The following is a 20,814-nucleotide window of genomic DNA, read 5'->3' as shown; positions in this document are numbered from 1 at the left end:
CTCCCAAATCCTGGATGGAAGACTGCTGTGTGCCTTAAAAACTCCCGTTTGGATGCTCTCTCCCCCCGAGGAAAGGGAAAGGCAACCAATGTGTATAGAATGCTCACTTGGGGCCAAAAGCTTTGTGAACATTTCCTTTGCTGAGATCCCTCCCCCACAATGATCATCTGAGAAAGGACTATTACCACCCTCCTGGGCCGCACTCTTAAGTTGGGGGCGGTGGGGGGTGGGGGGTGGGGCAGTGCACTGATTCTCCAGTGACTGAGGGCCATTCCCTGGGCACCGCTGTCACAAGGCACAGGGCCCATCAGAGAATGCCAGGCAGAGGAGACACCCCACCTCCCCATGTGCCCCCCAAATCTCCAGAAGTCTCTGTCTGCACACGGAAAGGCTTCGGATATAAAATTCTGGCTAGCCTCCAGGCTCCGTACCCTGGCCCCCACCCCCCAGCGTGTAGCACTGCCTGGGCCCACATTCAGCTCTTCAGCGCCTCTGCCAGCTGTGCCCCTTACCGAATGTCACTCGCCGCCAAAGGGATTGCTTAGGTGGCCTCTAAGCAGCCCCGGATCTGAACAAGCTAGGTTTGCTCTGGCACTGCCACCAGCCCCCAGAGGCCATGGGCCAGGCCCTGCGGAGGTTCCAAGGCAGTGCCTTGGCTCCCCAGACCCTGCCTGAGGACGGTGCTCAGCAGACTGTGGAACAGATTTCAAAAATCCCTACCCCTCCCTGGGCTTCAGTTAAAATAGTGGTTCCCCACCTTTGCCATGGGGACCTCCCCTGAGTTGAAAGCCCAGCACGCTCTCCATGGGTCCGACCCTCTCCAGGACCATAGCGGGCGCTCTGGGGTGGGGAGGGCGTTGAAATCCCGCAAAGGGCGGACAACATCGGGCACAACATTGGGCACGTGCAGAGTTTGCAATCCCAAGCTATTTTCGCACGGCTGGGAACCGCTCTGACAGGCTCCACTCTTCCCTGCTCCCCCTTTTCTTTTAGGATCTATATTTGGGGACAGTACATTCCTAAGAATAGAATCCCTGAGTTAAAGGGTAAAAGCACAATTTATAGTTCCTATGGTGAACTCGCTGCTTACTCTCCAGAAACAGCGCTGCTGGCGTTGCCAACAATTCAGTCCACCAGCCACGGATGGAGGCCTGACTGCAATCCGGCTCCCTGCCCGCCACCTCCCCTTCCCTGCCCCTGTTTCGATAGCACACGGTGCTAAGATCGCCCCATTTGCTTGACAACAAGAGTGAGGTCATGTCAACTAAAGCAACCTGCCCCAACAGGCTATTACCATCCGGAGTTATTTTGAGACAGGGCGGGGAGAAGATTCTAAGTCCCCGAACTCCCCAGTTCCGCTGCATCTGATGAATTATTCAGATCTCTGAGTTATCCCACACATCTACAACAGCTTTCACTTACTGAGATAACCACAGACCAGGGACTAGACTGCGTACTGCTTTGTTATGTAAACCAGCACATCCTCCCAAGCCCACCGTGAGCCAATCGAAATTTGAGCAAGGCGGGGTCTGCCCAGTCCACAGATGAAAGCAATGGAGCTCGGGGAAGCAACTTCCCTCCACAGATGATAAACTTATCCATCAATAAACGGATCGGCACAGGGGCTGTCTCCGAAGCCCAAGCATGGCACTGGAAGGCTAGGCTGCCGCAAACGGTTACCACCACCGGGTGGGTGGCGAGGAAGGAGGTTTCCAAAGATGGTGGTGAGAAAAATCAGCATTCCATTTCGGTTCATCTTTCCTGGCTGTGCTGCTGGCTGTGTAGTTTGATGAGTGCGGTGTTTATTCCAGTGCCATTCCGACTAGCTGCATACAAATACATGTCCTTCTCTTCTGAGGGCTGCTTCCCATTACACGAACAATGAGCACGAGGACCAGCCCATGTCCCTGCACAGGCCTCCAGTGGACCAACCCCCCCACGCCCCCAAACCTACCTCTCATTAGAGCCTGGGAGAGAACAGGAAGGACTTCTCCCAGGGGGAGCCTGTGCAGTGGGGATGGAGCAAAAAGCAGTTCCTAGAAAGCAGAAAGAACTCCCTTTTAAGGGCAAGAGCATCATAATGGGAAAGAAGCTGCAGGTTCGAGACCCAGCTCTGCCAGTAACTCAATGTGCAATCTGGGGCAAGTCAGTCTTGGCCTCGTAAAGACTAATTATAAGACAAATAACTTGATGTAATTTCAGACTCTCCTCTGGAGGCGGCAGCAAGATTCTAGTAAAAATGGACTGAATCGCTTTAAAGAGAGGAAAAGATGGAGCAAACCAAGACCAGATAGCTGGATCCCAGATTGCTTGCACAACTAACCTACTATCTTATACTCCCTTTGCCTCAAAACGCACAGACAGAAACCCATGGGTTGGCCCTTTTCTGCCCTAAGGCAGCAACCAACACAGACTCTTTCAGATCCCACACAGCTGACATCATGGTCGCAGGTCGGAGGCAGCCTGAAAAAAAAAGAAATCATTACGTCCATCTTCAAGTGAGAATGCTATCATCGCAGGAGATCCAGAACTGACCCTGGAGACCAATTCCAGCTGAAGAACGTTACGACTGATAAAGAAATGGGAGGGAGAAAAGGAAAAAACCCACCCTGGTTTCCCTTTCTCACTGTCCTGCCATGAGAAGGATGGGTGTTTTTCCTTGTCATCTTGCCAGTTGCTAAAGGGAGACCTCCCAGGACTGCACCTCCCCCTTGGCACAACCAGCCTGGCTGTGTTTACTAAGCGCCCATCACGGAAATACAGGAAATGCCCAGTTGAGTACACAAGGCATCCAAGCCACGTATAACAAAATTCATCAAGTCAAGTTTGGCTTTGCCAGAGAAGCTCTTTCCATTGTAACTTAGAAAGTCTCCAGGTGTCAACAGCTGGAAATCGTTCTAGATTTCAAGATCTAGATTCCAAGATCATCCAAACAAGCAAGACTCTAGGTACGTTATGCATCATGCCCCCTCCCCTTTCTCTGATGGCTCTGGTTTCCCAGCCAGCCTTCCTCTTTGCTCCCAGTTCTTTGGAATCAAAGGAAGTTAAAAAAAAAAAAAAAAAAAAAAAAGGAAGAAAATAAAAAAAAAAGGAAAAGAAAAAAGAAAAATCAAGCTGCTGTGGGGGGCGGGGGAGTGTCAATTTGTAAATTCCCTTCTTGGCCCTGTCTACCTGCAAAGATACAGAAAAATCTAGAAGTAAAAGAAGAGGATTGTTGTTTCCCTTTTTAGTTTCCAGATGGAGCTGCCTCCCACAGGCTACCCACACACCCGAGTAGTTGATGTCACTATTGTGATTCTGGTAGTACCGTGCGGGCCCTGGGGCACCCCCCTAAAAAATCCGCAAGAGTTAGCACATCTGAGGAAGCCAGAGACAGAAAGGAGGGAGCCGGTGGGTTCCTGGCTTTGGAGAGGTCCACAGAGCCACCAGGCGGAGGCCAGCGAGTGGACGTGCGCGCCCACACGCCCACTGGACTGAACCTTAGGCGTCGAGAGGCAGAAGCACCAGAACAGGCCGAGCGCGGTACAGGCCCGATACTGCCCCATAGGACCCTCGCAAAAAACCCCTTTGGCCATCTCCTGGGATGAAAGGCTCAGAATTCATCAAGGTCCCCCGTGGTCTGCAGAAGCCCGGTGCTGCGGTGTGACAGGCCCCCACACATGGAAGAGAATGGCCGGCACCTGGCGGAGCTGCTTTCTGAATAAGAATGTCATCATCGGGACATCGGCACTGGGTCTACCTACTGAGGTGGTGGAGGTGGTGGGAAGGTGTACCCGGAGACCTGGCTGGGGACTCCGACCGGAACCACTTCTGCTCGGTCCACTCAGGATTCCTGCCATGGGCTGTACCCCAAAGCTAGACGTTACACGCCTTCTTGATTCCCAGTGCCTGCCTTCAGGGGACTGTCCCTGCACAAGGTTACTCGTGCTGCCGTAACAAAGCACTCCAGACCAGAGAGCGTAATTAAACACAGAAGTGGAGGCCCTCACAGTTCTGGAAGCCGGGGTCCCGACCTAGGTGTCAACAGGGTTGGTTTCTTTTTGGTCATCTCTCCTGGCCTTGCAGTGAGCCATCTTCCCCATGTGTGTCTGAGTCCTCCTAATCTCCTCTGCTTGTAAGGGCCCCGGGAATGCTGGATTAGGACCTCCCAGGTGATCTCATTTTACTTCATTTACCTCTTTAAAGACCTCCTCTCCAAATACAGTCACAGTCTGAGGGACTGGGTATGGAGGCCTTAAGGTGATGCATTTTGAAAGGAACAAAATCCAACCCATAACAGTCATTACCATCTTTATACCTCTGAGGAACAGGACACACACAAGAAGGTAAAGTAGCTCACCAGAGGGTCACAGGGCCAAACAGAGTGAGCAAGGGGACTTGTACCTAAGATCTAACTTTATCTCAAATAGTCATTCGCATTGAGCATGCCAAGACTGCTCAAGGATTATAACGGTTTTGTTGTTGGTTGTTGAGCCAGTAACTGCCTATCATCATGACTCATTCTCCTTGATTCAGGGTTGTCTAGACACCAGAGCTGTGCAGAGTTACAAGCCATTCGACTGGGGGATCACAACTCAGGTGCCTCCCTGTGACTGTGACTGATGCATGTTCTCCAAATTGGATTCCTTGCTTCCGAAGAGCCTTTTGGTGGTGCCTTATGGAAAACCTTGCACATAGTGGTTTCCTGGTCAATATTTGCTGAATGCATGAAAGTATGTACGAACGGACAGAGTGCTCAAGATAACATCGAAAGACCCTTCCCGGTTTTCATTTAGTTCCATGACTTTGTTCTAGGAAGTAACACCCCAGGACAGCTGCTTGACAGCTCAGGATTACATGAGACCCAAAACCGTACCTTTTTTCTCTGAAGTGTATCTTCCTCCTCCTCCCCAGCCAGCAGGTCAGGGCAGCAGCACCCACGGAAACAATGCAGTGATAAGCTGCCATTGCAGATCATGGCTTTGGTCCAGGCACAGAATGATGGAAAACCCCAAGATCAATTAAACTTTGTCCTTAGAATTAATCCCAGCACCACTTTGAATACTTTCTTCTCTTGCCAAACACTTGATAGGTGAGAAAAAGAAGGAAAACTTCACCATTAGCATCTGACACTACCATCCCTGTCTCCGATCTGGAGAAGGTCGTTGTCATTCAATCAATGTCTACTGGAGTAGCTCTATGAGCAAAGAACTACCATGGGCAGTTTCCCAAGAAGCAGGAGACAACAGCTCATGACAGAAGGTGTTGAAAAGAATTCAAGATGGTAAAAAAAAAAATAAAATAAAAATTACAAGAGGAGGAGTCAAGATGGCGGAGAAGTAGCAGGCTGAGACTACCTCAGCTAGCAGGAGATCAGCTAGAGAGCTTATCTAAAGATTGCAAACACCTGCAAATCCATTGGCAGATCGAAGAGAAGAAGAACAGCAATTCTAGAAACAGAAAAACAACCACTTTCTGAAAGGTAGGACTGGCGGAGAAGTGAATCCAAAGCCACGGGAAATAGACCCCGGGGGGAGGGGCCGGCTCCCAGCAAGCGGCGGAGCAGCGGAGCATAAAATCAGGACTTGTAAAAGTCTGTTCCGCTGAGGGACATCGCTCCGGAGGCTAAACCGGGGTGAAGCCCACGCGGGGTCAGCGTGACCTCAGGTCCCGCGGGGTCACAGAAGGATCGAGGGTGTCTGAGTGTCGCAGAGCTTGCGGATATTGGAACGGGGAAGCTGGCTGCAGAGACAGAGCCGACAGTAAGCTCACAGCTTGGTGTTGCCTTGAACCGGTCGCAAACTCGGTGAGCTCGGAGCGCGGCCGGAGGTTAGGCAGACGCGAGTTACTGGGAGCTGTTCGCTGAGGGCGCACAGGGGAGCGGGGCCCCGGGCTCTTGGCTCCTCCGGGCCGGAGACCAGGAGGCCGCCATTTGTATTCCCATCCTCCGGAACTCTACGGAAAGCGCTCAGGGAACAAAAGCTCCTGAAAGCAAAGCCTAGCAGATCACTCAGCCCCGCCCCTGGTAAGGGCGGTGTAATTCCGCCTGGGGCAAAGACACTTGAGAATCACTACAACAGGCCCCTCCCCCAGAAGATCAACAAGAAATCCAGGCAAGACCAAGTTCACCTACCAAGGAGTGCAGTTTCAATACCAAGGAGAGAGCAGCAGAATTCCAGAGGAGGAGAAAACAAACCACGGAACTCATGGCTTTCTGCCTGTGATTTTTTAGTCTTGCAGTTAATTTAATTTTTTTCTCTTTCATTTTTTTTCTCTTCTTCTGCTAAAATTTTTTATAACTTTTACCCTTTTCTTTTTTAACGTTTTTTAACTAGATTATCTAATATATATATATTTTTCTTTTTTATACTTTTCTTTATTCATTTTCTTTTTTTTTGATTCTTTTTTTTTCTTTTTTTTCTTTCTTTATTTTTGAACCTCTTTTTATCCCCAAATCAGAAGAGATCCTAATCTCTTCAATCTTTTTTTTCTTAATTCTTTTTTAAATTCTTGATTGAATTTTTAATTCAATCTCTTTTTTTAATTCTTTTTTTCTTTTTTTTCTTTCTTTCTTTTTGAACCTCTTTTTATCCCCAAATCAGAAGAGATCCCAATCAGAAGAGATTGGGAGATCCCAATCAGAAGAGATTGGGAGATCCCAATCAAAGGAGATCCCAATCAGAGGAGATCCCTCACCCAATCGTGAGGGGGGAGAAATCCCCCCTCACGATTTGGGATCTCTTCTGATTTGGTTAAAGCATATTTTCCTGGGATTGTTGCCACCCTTTTAGTATTTTACTTGCTCCTTCATATACTCTTAGCTGGACAAAATGACAAGGCGGAAAAATTCACAACAAAAAAAAGAACAAGAGGCAGTACCGAAGGCTAGGGACCTAATCAATACAGACATTGGTAATATGTCAGATCTAGAGTTCAAAATGACAATTCTCAAGGTTTTAGCCGGGCTTGAAAAAGGCATGGAAGATATTAGAGAAACCCTCTCCAGAGATATAAAAGCCCTTTCTGGAGAAATAAAAGAACTAAAATCTAACCAAGTTGAAATCAAAAAAGCTATTAATGAAGTTCAATCAAAAATGGAGGCTCTCACTGCTAGGTTAAATGAGGCAGAAGAAAGAATTAGCGATATAGAAGACCAAATGACAGAGAATAAAGAAGCTGAGCAAAAGAGGGACAAACAGCTACTGGACCATGAGGGGAGAATTCGAGAGATAAGTGACACCATAAGACGAAACAACATTAGAATAATTGGGATTCCATGGGGACGCCTGGGTGGCTCAGTTGGTTGGACGACTGCCTTCGGCTCAGGGCGTGATCCTGGAGTCCCGGGATCGAGTCCCGCATCAGGCTCCCAGCTCCATGGGGAGTCTGCTTCGCTCTCTGACCTTCTCCTCGCTCGTGCTCTCTCTCACTGTCTCTCTCTCTCAAATAAATAATTAAAATCTTAAAAAAAAATAATAATAATAATAATTGGGATTCCAGAAGAAGTAGAAAGAGAGAGGGGAGCAGAAGGTATACTGGAGAGAATTATTGGGGAGAATTTCCCCAATATGGCAAAGGGAACGAGCATCAACATTCAGGAGGTTCAGAGAACGCCCCTCAAAATCAATAAGAATAGGCCCACACCCCGTCACCTAATAGTAAAATTTACAAGCCTTAGTGACAAAGAGAAAATCCTGAAAGCAGCCCGGGAAAAGAAGTCTGTAACATACAATGGTAAAAGTATTAGATTGGCAGCTGACTTATCCACAGAGACCTGGCAGGCCAGAAAGAGCTGGCATGACATTTTCAGAGCACTAAACGAGAAAAACATGCAGGCAAGAATACTATATCCAGCTAGGCTATCATTGAAAATAGAAGGAGAGATTAAAAGCTTCCAGGACAAACAAAAACTGAAAGAATTTGCAAACACCAAACCAGCTCTATAGGAAATACTGAAAGGGGTCCTCTAAGCAAAGAGAGAGCCTACAAGTGGGAGATCAGAAAGGAACAGAGACAATATACAGTAACAGTCACCTTACAGGCAATACAATGGCACTAAAATCATATCTCTCAATAGTTACCCTGAATGTTAATGGGCTAAATGCACCAATCAAAAGACACAGGGTATCAGAATGGATAAAAAAACAAAACCCATCTATATGTTGCCTCCAAGAAACTCATTTTAAACCCGAAGACACCTCCAGACTTAAAGTGAGGGGGTGGAAAAGAATTTACCATGCTAATCGACATCAGAAAAAAGCAGGAGTGGCAATCCTTATATCAGATCAATTAGATTTTAAGCCAAAGACTATAATAAGAGATGAGGAAGGACACTATATCATACTCAAAGGGTCTGTCCAACAAGAAGATCTAACAATTTTAAATATCTATGCCCCCAACGTGGGCGCAGCAAACTATATAAACCAATTAATAACAAAATCAAAGAAACACATCAACAATAATACAATAATAGTAGGGGACTTTAACACTCCCCTCACTGAAATGGACAGATCATCCAAGCAAAAGATCAACAGGGAAATAAAGGCCTTAAATGATACACTGGATGAGATGGACATCACAGATATATTCAGAACATTTCATCCCAAAGCAACAGAATACACATTCTTCTCTAGTGCACATGGAACATTCTCCAGAATAGATCACATCCTCGGTCCTAAATCAGGACTCAACCAGTATCAAAAGATTGGAATCATCATTCCCTGCATATTTTTAGACCACAATGCTCTGAAGCTAGAACTCAACCACAAGAGGAAGTTTGGAAAGAACACAAATACATGGAGACTAAACAGCATCCTTCTAAAGAATGAATGGGTCAACCGGGAAATTAAAGAAGAATTGAAAAAAATCATGGAAACAAATGATAATGAAAATACAACGGTTCAAAATCTGTGGGACACAACAAAGGCAGTCCTGAGAGGAAAATATATAGCGGTACAAGCTTTTCTCAAGAAACAAGAAAGGTCTCAGGTACACAACCTAACCCTACACCTAAAGGAGCTGGAGAAAGAACAAGAAAGAAACCCTAAGCCCAGCAGGAGAAGAGAAATCATAAAGATCAGAGCAGAAATCAATGAAATAGAAACCAAAAAAACAATAGAACAAATCAACCAAACTAGGAGCTGGTTCTTTGGAAGAATTAATAAAATTGATAAACCCTTGGCCAGACTTATCAAAAAGAAAAGAGAAAGGACCCAAATAAATAAAATCATGAATGAAAGAGGAGAGATCACAACTAACACCAAAGAAATACAAACTATTATAAGAACATACTATGAGCAACTCTACGCCAACAAATTTGACAATCTGGAAGAAATGGATGCATTCCTAGAAACATATAAACTACCAAAATTGAACCAGGAAGAAATAGAAAGCCTGAACAGACCCATAACCAGTAAGGAGATTGAAACAGTCATTAAAAATCTCCAAACAAACAAAAGCCCAGGGCCAGATGGCTTCCCGGGGGAATTCTACCAAACATTTAAAGAAGAACTAATTCCTATTCTCCTGAAACTGTTCCAAAAAATAGAAATGGAAGGAAAACTCCCAAACTCATTTTATGAGGCCAGCATCACCTTGATCCCAAAACCAGACAAGGATCCCATCAAAAAAGAGAGCTATAGACCAATATCCTTGATGAACACAGATGCAAAAATTCTCACCAAAATACTAGCCAATAGGATTCAACAGTACATTAAAAGGATTATTCACCACGACCAAGTGGGATTTATCCCAGGGCTGCAAGGTTGGTTCAACATCCGCAAATCAGTCAATGTGATACAACACATCAATAAAAGAAAGAACAAGAACCATATGATACTCTCAATAGATGCTGAAAAAGCATTTGACAAAGTACAGCATCCCTTCCTGATCAAAACCCTTCAAAGTGTAGGGATAGAGGGCACATACCTCAATATCATCAAAGCCATCTATGAAAAACCCACTGCAAATATTCTCAATGGAGAAAAACTGAAAGCTTTTCCACTAAGGTCAGGAACACGGCAGGGATGTCCATTATCACCACTGCTACTCAACATAGTACTAGAAGTCCTAGCCTCAGCAATCAGACAACAAAAGGAAATTAAAGGCATCCAAATCGGCAAAGAAGAAGTCAAATTATCACTCTTCGCAGATGATATGATACTCTATGTGGAAAACCCAAAAGACTCCACTCCAAAACTGCTAGAACTTATACAGGAATTCAGTAAAGTGTCAGGATATAAGATCAATGCACAGAAATCAGTTGCATTTCTCTACACCAACAACAAGACAGAAGAAAGAGAAATTAAGGAGTCAATCCCATTTACAATTGCACCCCAAACCATAAGATACCTAGGAATAAACCTAACCAAAGAGGCTAAGAATCTATACTCAGAAAACTATAAAGTACTCATGAAAGAAATTGAGGAAGACACAAAGAAATGGAAAAATATTCCATGCTCCTGGATTGGAAGAATAAATATTGTGAAAATGTCTATGCTACCTAAAGCAATCTACACATTTAATGCAATTCCTATCAAAGTACCATCCATCTTTTTCAAAGAAATGGAACAAATAATCCTAAAATTTATATGGAACCAGAAAAGACCTCGAATAGCCAAAGGGATATTGAAAAACAAAGCCAAAGTTGGTGGCATCACAATTCCGGACTTCAAGCTTTATTACAAAGCTGTCATCATCAAGACAGCATGGTACTGGCACAAAAACAGACACATAGACCAATGGAACAGAATAGAGAGCCCAGAAATAGACCCTCAACTCTATGGTCAACTAATCTTCGACAAAGCAGGAAAGAATGTCCAATGGAAAAAAGACAGCCTCTTCAATAAATGGTGTTGGGAAAATTGGACAGCCACGTGCAGAAAAATGAAATTGGACCATTTCCTTACACCACACACAAAAATAGATTCAAAATGGATTAAGGACCTCAATGTGAGAAAGGAATCCATCAAAATCCTTGAGGAGAACACAGGCAGCAACCTCTTCGACCTCAGCCGCAGCAACATCTTCCTAGGAACATCGCCAAAGGCAAGGGAAGCAAAGGCAAAAATGAACTTTTGGGATTTCATCAAAATCAAAAGCTTTTGCACAGCAAAGGAAACAGTTAACAAAACCAAAAGACAACTGACAGAATGGGAGAAGATATTTGCAAACGACATATCAGATAAAGGACTAGTGTCCAAAATCTATAAAGAACTTAACAAACTCAACACCCAAAGAACAAATAATCCGATCAAGAAATGGGCAGAGGACATGAACAGACGTTTCTGCAAAGAAGACATCCAGATGGCCAACAAACACATGAAAAAGTGCTCCATATCACTTGGCATCAGGGAAATACAAATCAAAACCACAATGAGATATCACCTCACACCAGTCAGAATGGCTAAAATCAACAAGTCAGGAAATGACAGATGCTGGCGAGGATGCGGAGAAAGGGGAACCCTCCTACACTGTTGGTGGGAATGCAAGCTGGTGCAACCACTCTGGAAAACAGCATGGAGGTTCCTCAAAATGTTGAAAATAGAACTGCCCTATGACCCAGCAATTGCACTACTGGGAATTTACCCTAAAGATACAAACGTAGTGATCCGAAGGGGCACGTGCATCTGAATGTTTATAGCAGCAATGTCCACAATAGCCAAACTATGGAAAGAACCTAGATGTCCATCAACAGATGAATGGATCAAGAAGATGTGGTATATATACACAATGGAATACTATGCAGCCATCAAAAGAAACGAAATCTTGCCATTTGTGACAACATGGATGGAACTAGAGCGTATCATGCTTAGCGAAATAAGTCAAGCGGAGAAAGACAAATATCATATGATCTCCCTGATATGAGGAAGTGGTGATGCAACTTGGGGGCTTAAGTGGGTAGGAGAAGAATCCATGAAACAAGATGGGATAGGGAGGGAGACAAACCATAAGTGACTCTTAATCTCACGAAACAAACTGTGGGTTGCTGGGGGGAGGGGGGTTGGGATAAGGAGGGTAGGGTTATGGACATTGGGGAGGGTATGTGCTTTTGGGTAAATTGGAAGGGGAGATGAACCATGAGAGACTATGGACTCTGAAAAACAATCTGAGGGGTTTGAAGTGGCGGGGGGGTGGGAGGTTGGGGTACCAGGTGGTGGGTATTATAGAGGGCACAGCTTGCATGGAGCACTGGGTGTGTTGAAAAAATAATGAATACTGTTTTTCTGAAAATAAATAAATTGGAAAAAAAAATTACAAGAATATGGAAGAATACTGGGTGTTATACACAAACAATGAATCACGGAACAAACATCAAAAACTAATGATGTACTGTATGGTGGCTACCGTAACAATAAAAAGAATATGGAATAATGCAATACAAATTGTATTAAAATGTGTTAAGCCTTTGAGGAATACCCAGGAACAAGTGTAAGGCTAGGATTTTAAAGAATAAAAGATTCTCAGAAGAAAAGACACAGTAAATCAAAGCATCAATGGGAGACTAAAACGGTCTCTTTTTACCCCTACAGAATGGCTAGTTCTGGATCCAGTGAGGACCATGGACATGAACTGTCTGGGTACTGAGCAAGCTAGGAGGTACTATAGCAAAAATCGCAGGCCCAGGAGCTGTACCATGTGCCGATTTGACTCTAGGGAGTTTTAACCATACCCACTACCTTAGTCAATAACCTTATGGGGTGAAGAACAAGAAGGCAGATAATGTATAAATTCTGGAAGGGAGACTTGAGTAGTTAGGTGTGCAACTCTTGATTTGGGGTCAGGTCATGATCTGAGGGTTGTGGGGCTGAGCCCTGCATTGGGCTCTGTGCTCAGCGGGCTGCCTGCTTGCCCCTCTCCCTCTGCTCCTCTTCCTCCTCTCTAATAAATAAAAATAAAATCTTAGGGGGGAAAAACATGGCAGATGCTAACTTGGTTGGACAGCCAAGAAACCTGGACGCCAAGCCAACCAGTGGACATGACTGGTGTTGCACCAGTAAGGATGCTTCCTCAGTTGGAGATATGGTTCTTCCCTGAATGTCCAAGCAGTCTTGAGGCAGGCGGGGTCAGATGGGTCCTGGGACCAGAGGCCCTCAAGAGGTGAGCAACACAAACGGGGACTGTTCACGTAGACCAGGGGCCCAGTGGCTATGAGCATCTTAGAATGACAGTCTAGCCAATGGACAGCTAAATGAGCCACACACTCCACTCCACTGTCAATGGGAAATTATCAGGAAATCTTAGTTCGGCTCCAAGTATGGTCACGACACAGAAAGGGGCAAGTAGAGAACCAGAGGGAACCAAGAGTGATTAGAGCCACAGCAGTTGTGAGAAAAGGATGGAGAGAGGGAGGGAGAGACAGACAAACAGACAGACACACACACACACACACACACACACACACACACACACACTGTAGGTATCATACATCCTACTGAGGCCAGTAAGAAAAGCTACGAACATGCTCAGTCTTTAAAAAAAAAAAAAGTAGAATCAACAACAGGGGGAAAAAGAGTCAGTAACCTTGGCCCCTGCATTCCTCACCAGCCTCCACCAAAGTCAGGTTTAAATTATGTTCCTGTGGCACCAACTGTACCACTTCCAGGAATTTTCCCTGTATGGCAGGTGTGCCCACAGATGGTCCATCTTTAGTATCTACAGTGCCGATGACTGCTACTCGTTTGCAGCCACTGAAACTGCCTTATCCCTGTGGCTAATTTGTTTTGTTTGTCCTCAAAATCTCCCCTTTATGAACCTCTTCATCTGGAGAGCAAAATCACATCACTTGAGGGCTCAGATTTGCTAAGAAGCTCAAAGCTTCATTTCACATCTATTTTCTTATAATTAATCAGTGTTATTTAAAAAGGAGGAGAGGGATAGATATATCTACAGACCAGGGAAAACGGATACAGCTTGGAGAACGATTATATATAATAGTCCCAGAAGGTTTAGCTGTTCAGATGATCATTAAAGAAATGGATGAACTTGGTTTTTAAAAAGGTTTCAGCTCCCCCTCCTTCTCCTGAATCAGATAAAGAGAAAGGAGAGGGCTAGGTCCACTTCCTTCTGGAACCACATTAAAACGTATCCCCAAATGGCCCTTCTCAGAGAGTTGCCCCACCTCTGCCACGCCTCCAATATATGAATGCAGGGCAACCCCCGCATCCCGTTGTTGGAAGCACATCAGTTACCATTTGGGGTCCATTCCTACTGTGGTTACTAATTATTTGTTTTTTTAAAGATCTATTTATTTGAGAAAATGACCAAGCATGTGCATAAGGGAGGGGCAGAGTGAGAAGGAGGGAATCCTTTAAGCAGACGCCCTGCTGAACATGGAGCCAAGGACACGGGGCTTGGTCCCAGGACCCCGAGATCATGACTTGGACTGAAACCAAGACCCAGATGCTTAAACGATGGAGCCACGCAGGCGGCCCCTCACTGGTTTATTTTTAAACACACCAGCCAGCACACAGGGCTGGAGACAGCAAACCAGGCTGACTTTGTATTAATCCGATAGGTCCTTCGTTATCTAGGTGATGATTTTGTTTTAGGGGATTTTTTCCCCCTCCATGTATAAATTCCTGAAGTCACGAACTAGTAAACCCATGGGTCTGTTTTCTCTTCCTTTGTGATATTCAGCCTTGAAAAACGAACCCCCCCCACCCCCCGCTGGTGATGATGAACCTGATCTACTCGCAGGATGGTCTAGGCAACTGGGGAACCGGCTCCTGTCTTTCCACGAAGTGGGCTACGACAGCTTAAAGTTCCTACTATCCGACCGCCATGGTGATGGACAGGCTGGAAATGAAGAATCACCCTTGCCTGGAAATAATTCAAGCTGTCAGCTCCATGCACCCTTGGGCGTACCCTTTACCTCGCCAAGCCCGGGGCCTCATCGGGAAACTGGGGAAAAGAATTACACCTACTTTATGAGATCGAATGAGCAAGAGCCAACGGAGACAGGAGACACCACACAATAAGACAAGCAGCGACGGCTTTGATCATATAAATGCTAAATTAAGAACCACCATGTAAATCTACCAAACTGAGCCCCCCCCCCCAAAAAAACCACCAAAAAACTGGGGCGGGGGGGTGGTTGAGGGGGGCAAAGAAACTGGATGAATAATCTACAAAGTCCAGGTAAAATGGATCGTGACACCGTCTCCCAAGGCCACCACCCATCCTGAGCTTATACGGGCCTGTCACTGCCCCCCGGAAATTCTCTAAGGACCAACCAACCACACACGGACCTCTGACCCATGCCGAGCGCACTCTGGCCCGGACGGCATCCTGAACTCCAACCTGAGCCGCCGCAGGTCACGGAAGGACGTGGAGTGGCGACCTCAGGGGTACAGAGCACAGGCCGCTGAAGAGGCACAGAGGCGGCGGGGGGAGGGCAGGGGGATTCAGTCTCTCAGAAGTTCGTTTCATCACCACCCCCTCTGACTGTGGGTTCAGCAGCCCTTCACCGGGACTGAGCAAGTCCGCAGGGGACCTGCTCCTTCTGAGTCACTGCGTCTGCCCTCCACCACCCCCACCCCCGCTCCTCCCCACCCCCCCCCCTGCAGTTTAGAAATCGGAACTCTGACCTGACCAACCCCCAGGGCTCGTGGCCCCTCCAGGCTGTCCTCTGGAACCCGTGTCACCGACAATCCCCTCTCACCCTCGGAAGGCTTGCTGTCAGAGGGCTTGTGTGCAAGTGGGGGGTGGGGGTAGGTAGCCAAACAGAGAGGAAACAGCCTGGGTGGGAAACAGGAGACCCCAACTCACACTGGGCTGGCTGGCGTCCTTGGGCTTCCGCCCTTCGTCTTGTGCGTGAGAAGCTTGGGCAACAGAGAATCAGAAATTAGGCGATTCCTCTGAAATCCTCCCTCGGCACCGCCAGTCACTGAGGTCCAGCCAAGAGCAAGCGGTTGGTTGGTTGCAGGAGGTGAACGGGGTCACTGACTGGCCAGGTCACGCTCCCCGGGCTTTTCCCACATCTTAGCATCAGCGCATGTGAGACATTTCACCACCAAAGGGCCATCTTCTTCGAAGCCCACTGAGCCCTCCCGCTGCTCCCTGGGGGTACCACACCCCCTGCCATCCTGCTGTGTTTTTTTTTTTTAATTTTTAATTTTTAATTTTTTATAAACATATATTTTTATCCCCAGGGGTACAGGTCTGTGAATCGCCAGGTTTACACACTTCACAGCACTCACCAAAGCACATACCCTCCCCAATGTCCATAACCCCACCCCCCTTCTCCCAACCACCCTCCCCCCAGCAACCCTCAGTTTGTTTTGTGGAACCCTCCTACACTGTTGGTGAGAATGCAAGCTGGTGCAACCACTCTGGAAAACAGCATGGAGGTTCCTCAAAATGTTGAAAATAGAACTGCCCTATGACCCAGCAATTGCACTACTGGGTATTTACCCTAAAGATACAAACGTAGCAATCCGAAGGGGCACGTGCACCATCCTGCTGTTTTAAGCCGAGGTTCCTACGGGCAGGTTGGTAACGCTGTTAAGCGGGGCTCACAACAGCCCCTTTACCGAACTGCAAAGAGAACACTCTTAAAAATCTCCTCCACACTTGACAACAGTGGCTCCCAAACTTCAGGCAGCAAAGTCACCTTGAGGGCTGGTTAAGAGCAAAGAATGCGAGGCCCCATTCCTCTGGGACATCTGCTGCAGCAGGTCTGGGTGGAAGCCAGGAAATCGTATTTCGAACAAGTGCCCAGTTCAGAAATTCTCTTCCCCGAGCACCCCAGTCCAGGGACAGGACACGTGGCAAGGATCACAAATCTGAACACCCCACCCCACCCCGCCCCGGTCCACAACTCCGGCGACATCAGACGGGGCAGCCTAAAGTGGCTACTTTTTCCAACACAGCTCCAACCGCTCATGGGATCACAGACAGATGTCACAGAGAAAAAGACCCACGCTGACAGGCTGTGAATCCCAGCTGGCAGCGGGCTTGCTTTCCACTGCTCGGAAAGCAACATGAAGAAATCTCTCTACGGAGTTACAGGCCATCCACAATTTAATTTTGAGTTAATTCTCCATCACTAACTACTAGTTTCAATTTCATGTTTCCCCCTAGATAAATTGTTCCAACTCCGTGCACAATCCACACTCCACTCTCCACCTCAGCCCAAATGCTTAAGTAGAATCACAACAGATAGCCCTCGCTTTGGGAGACAAAAGGCAAACCTTCAAATGCATCTCCATAAAGTCACTGTGATGTCCCAGGAGTTCCCAGATTTAGGACATAAAAATACAGCACACCCGGTTAGACTTGAACTTCAGATGAACTAATCATGTGTTAGTAGGAGTGCGCCCGTGCAATGCTTAAGCTGCACTTCTACTAAAAATTGTTTGATGTTTATCTGAAGTGTAAATTTAACTGAGTCTTGTATTTTATCTGGCACCTGTGCACTCATTCAGAAAGTATATATTGAGCCTCTACGACATGTTACTTGCTACAAATATAAGACATAGAGGCCGGGGTGTGTGGTAAATGTTTAAAAACGGGCTGTCGGGGAGGGGATCATTTTTAGCGCTCTCTGGTGCCCGGAGTTCTTGCAACTACCTTGCCAGTATGAGGCAATCCAGAGACCCGCAGAGATGCCCAACCAGAGGACCGAGATCACTGAGCATCAGAACTGACAGCAATAACCTCCCACCTCCAGGGTCTCGTATGGTAAGACAGATACATGCTTATCTGGTGGGCTGGCTCTTGTGTCAGGAGCCCCCCAGTGATGCCCGGCAGACACCCAAGGTACTCCTCTCACGCTATGTACGTTACACTCCGCCTCCCCAAGTAGACCAAACGTTTCTGTTTGGGAGTCATGTGGGTGGGTTTCTTCCTTCCTCCCTTCCTTCCCTCCCCCGTCCCCCCACACAGTGCGACACTTCTGCCCTCCACCGAGACATCGATGGGGCCATGCTCTAGATCTGCAGCGACAGATCCCAGTTAGTGCCTCCAACTGACGAGGAGTCAGTCACCAGTATTTTCTCCCAACAGAAGAGCATTCTGTAGACTTGCTCTTGACTGCTCCCCGGAGGAAGGCTTTCTTCCTGCCAGCATCGGTAAAGCCCAGGCCCTTCTCAGGAACCAGTTCCTCCAACCTACTCAGTACTTCCCTGGGGTCCGAGATACAATCCTGCAGAAATCCAAAGACACCACCAACGAGCCCTTGAGGGCCAATAAATCCATTCTGGGACCCTCTACCTCCGCCCTGGGACACAAGCACTGGTACCACCGGTTATGTGTGAAGGCTGGGGATGCAACAGATCCTTCTTTTGTGAACAATCCCAAAAGACTGCTTAGGAAACCAACTGGCACTGACTTGTCTCACTGGCGCAGCAAATGAAAAAGGGAAGTTAATGCACGAAGCGCAAAGATGACTAAAACCACACATGGGACCCACCTGACGGACCATGTCTGGAAATTTCATTTCAAACGCATTCCTCCAAAGTCAGGTGGTCCCCAAGAGCCAGGCTGTCCCTCGTCATTCCCGCCCTCTGGTGCCATGCCTCCCGGCTCCATTAGTCATTAATCCCCACCTCGGGGAGATCTTTGTAACAGTCACCCTACTGCCACTGCCCATCTCAGCTCTAAACCTTTGCTCTTTCTAATCTCCAGGTTCCTGTAATACTTTGGGGAGATCCGCCATGTAAGAGAGGCTCACAACTCTGCAGTGCAAACAGGTTTTCTCTGTTTCATTACTTGCCCTTCAACCACGCCGAATGTCCTATCTATTTGCCGTCGGTTCATGGTCCCTTATTAGCACACTGACTGTCCCCAGAGACCCAATGTCCGAGGTTGTCAATACCTTAAGGTATTGATCCAAGAGGCTGACCAAAGCAGAGAACCACTCCCCTGCTCTGAAGATTCTTGGCTAGGTGAGGTCCGTCAGAACCACAGCTGGCTCATGGGAAGAAAACACTATACAGAGGCAAGACAGACGCTAGGGAGAAATCTAAGACAGTGACCAATTTATGAGGGGAATAGGGTTGGACAAATTGGAAGGCACAGAACGAGGCTAAGAAAATAAACAGACAGGAGGCTTTTTAGAGGAAATCTGTTCACACTGAGGATAATTAATTAATGTGTTGACTGGACTCCCAGAGGCAATCATTGAAGCTGAAGCCATGATTATTTTTAATAGACCTGGGCTCTTATTGGGTGGAAACAACAGGAGCCAACAACTGGCTGGCCACGTGGCCGCATGACTGAACTCGTTCCATCCAGATCCACAATTATTTTAATGAGAGTGAAGTGGCTTTTCCACACCACACTCTAATTCACTATCATTTTTAGCTTCGACTCAGCCTGGGATGGCACCGTTCAGAGGGTACCATCTTTCCGAATGTCCTAGACACGTCTGTCACTGCCTGTGTGTCCCAGCCTGACTTTGTCCTCCCCCTGGACGGATTACACCGGCCAGAGATTCCTGACCCAAGATGCCGCTGGGGGCTTCAACCAGCAAAGCTGAGCCACTTGGTTATTCTCATGGAAGCTTTAAATATGGTATAAAAGAGAAGTTACCCTTGGTGGCGGATGCCTACGCTCACAGGTCACATGGAGTTGGGACTAGAAGACCTCCCTAGGTTGTACAAAAAAGAGAAGAGAATGAACAAGAGAAAGAGAAAAACACAGGGGATGACGAAGGAGAAGCAGAAAGGGAGAGGGTATGGGAGAGGGGGCATGAGAGAAAGACAGCAAGAAAGTAGAGGTCAAAGAGAGACCGAGAGGAGACCAGAACTAGATGGATTCTAGGGCTTCCTATATCCTGGAATATAGGAAGTCCTTGATTCCTAAATTTTTAGGTAAAAACTGAGCTGTAGGTTTCTGGCCACATATCCACCTATGTCTCCTAGATACACCATCTCGCCCTTTTCAAACTGAAGAGCTGCAGGTTTTGCAACTGAAATCTGCAGGATTAGGACTTCCATCAACATGAAACAAAGGTCTTTTGTTTTTTCTTGAGCTAACTGTAAAGGTCCTTTTAAGGTCAAAACATGCCTTCATCCAGCAAACCTTTGTTGGACATCTTCTCGGTCTCTGACCTTGTACTTAGTACGGGCTTGGAGAAATGAATCGAAACGCAGCTGGTACCCACCCACCGAGTACAGAAAACAGAAGGGAGATTTCCCAGCACACACGACTACGATCCCCTCTGATAAGTGTTATTTATAACCCATGTCAGCAAGGAGGCATGTGAAAACACAAGCCTCCATCAGGCAGGGGATAGGAGGGTGCCGGTCAAGAAAGTCATCCTAAGAGAAGCAGTATCTGAACTAAATCCCAACACCACCCTAGAATCAGCAAGGTGAAGAGAGAAGAGGAGACAGCCCGACTCCCGGGGTGTGCTGGCTGGCTCCTGGGAGAATTTATGCCCCAGAAATGGGTACATACTACGAATCAGGGCTTTTCTCATTCTTTTCCGAGAGCTGGTATACCAGTGCACACCTGGAGGTCCAAGGCCTAGAAGCTGGAGAAGGTGGTGTGCGGTTAAACAAGACGGAATTGTGTAGATGGTGAGAGAGGGAACTGGCTAGAGAAAAGGCTGCTAGGTCAACAGAGGTCACACCAAACATCCTTGTTGCCTATGAGAAATTGAGACGACCCGAAGCCACAGGAGGGGTTGAAGTCAGAGATTAAAATGGTGAGCTGGAATGATGTTGTTGCACAGAGAAAGATGGTCGCTAATAAAAGCCGGGGGCCCCTGAAAGCAGAAGGATGATGGAAAAACAACCTGGTCCCCTGGGAACACCATCCCCATGCAGAGCACTATGGCCGACCCAGGGAGGGCAATTCCTGGGTCCTTAGTGCCCACGGGATTCCTGG

The 20,814-nt window shown here is 46.9% G+C and overlaps 1 protein-coding gene and 1 non-coding gene across 3 annotated transcripts in view; both read right to left on the bottom strand.

The window, feature by feature from the left end:
- Nucleotides 1-20,814, bottom strand: part of LARGE1 (LARGE xylosyl- and glucuronyltransferase 1) — a 533,441-nt gene that overhangs the window by 341,815 nt on the left and 170,812 nt on the right. The gene's annotated exons all lie outside the window — the stretch shown is intronic.
- On the bottom strand, nucleotides 514-651 carry LOC122892857. Its single transcript, XR_006381529.1, has one exon. It is a non-coding gene; the product is annotated as a small nucleolar RNA SNORA76 (small nucleolar RNA).

The sequence above is a fragment of the Neovison vison genome, chromosome 12, assembly GCF_020171115.1.
Source record: "Neovison vison isolate M4711 chromosome 12, ASM_NN_V1, whole genome shotgun sequence".
NCBI classification, from domain to species: Eukaryota; Metazoa; Chordata; class Mammalia; order Carnivora; family Mustelidae; genus Neogale; species Neogale vison.
The sequence above is the reverse complement of the archived record's forward strand: the minus strand, read 5'-3'. Positions and strand labels throughout refer to the sequence as shown.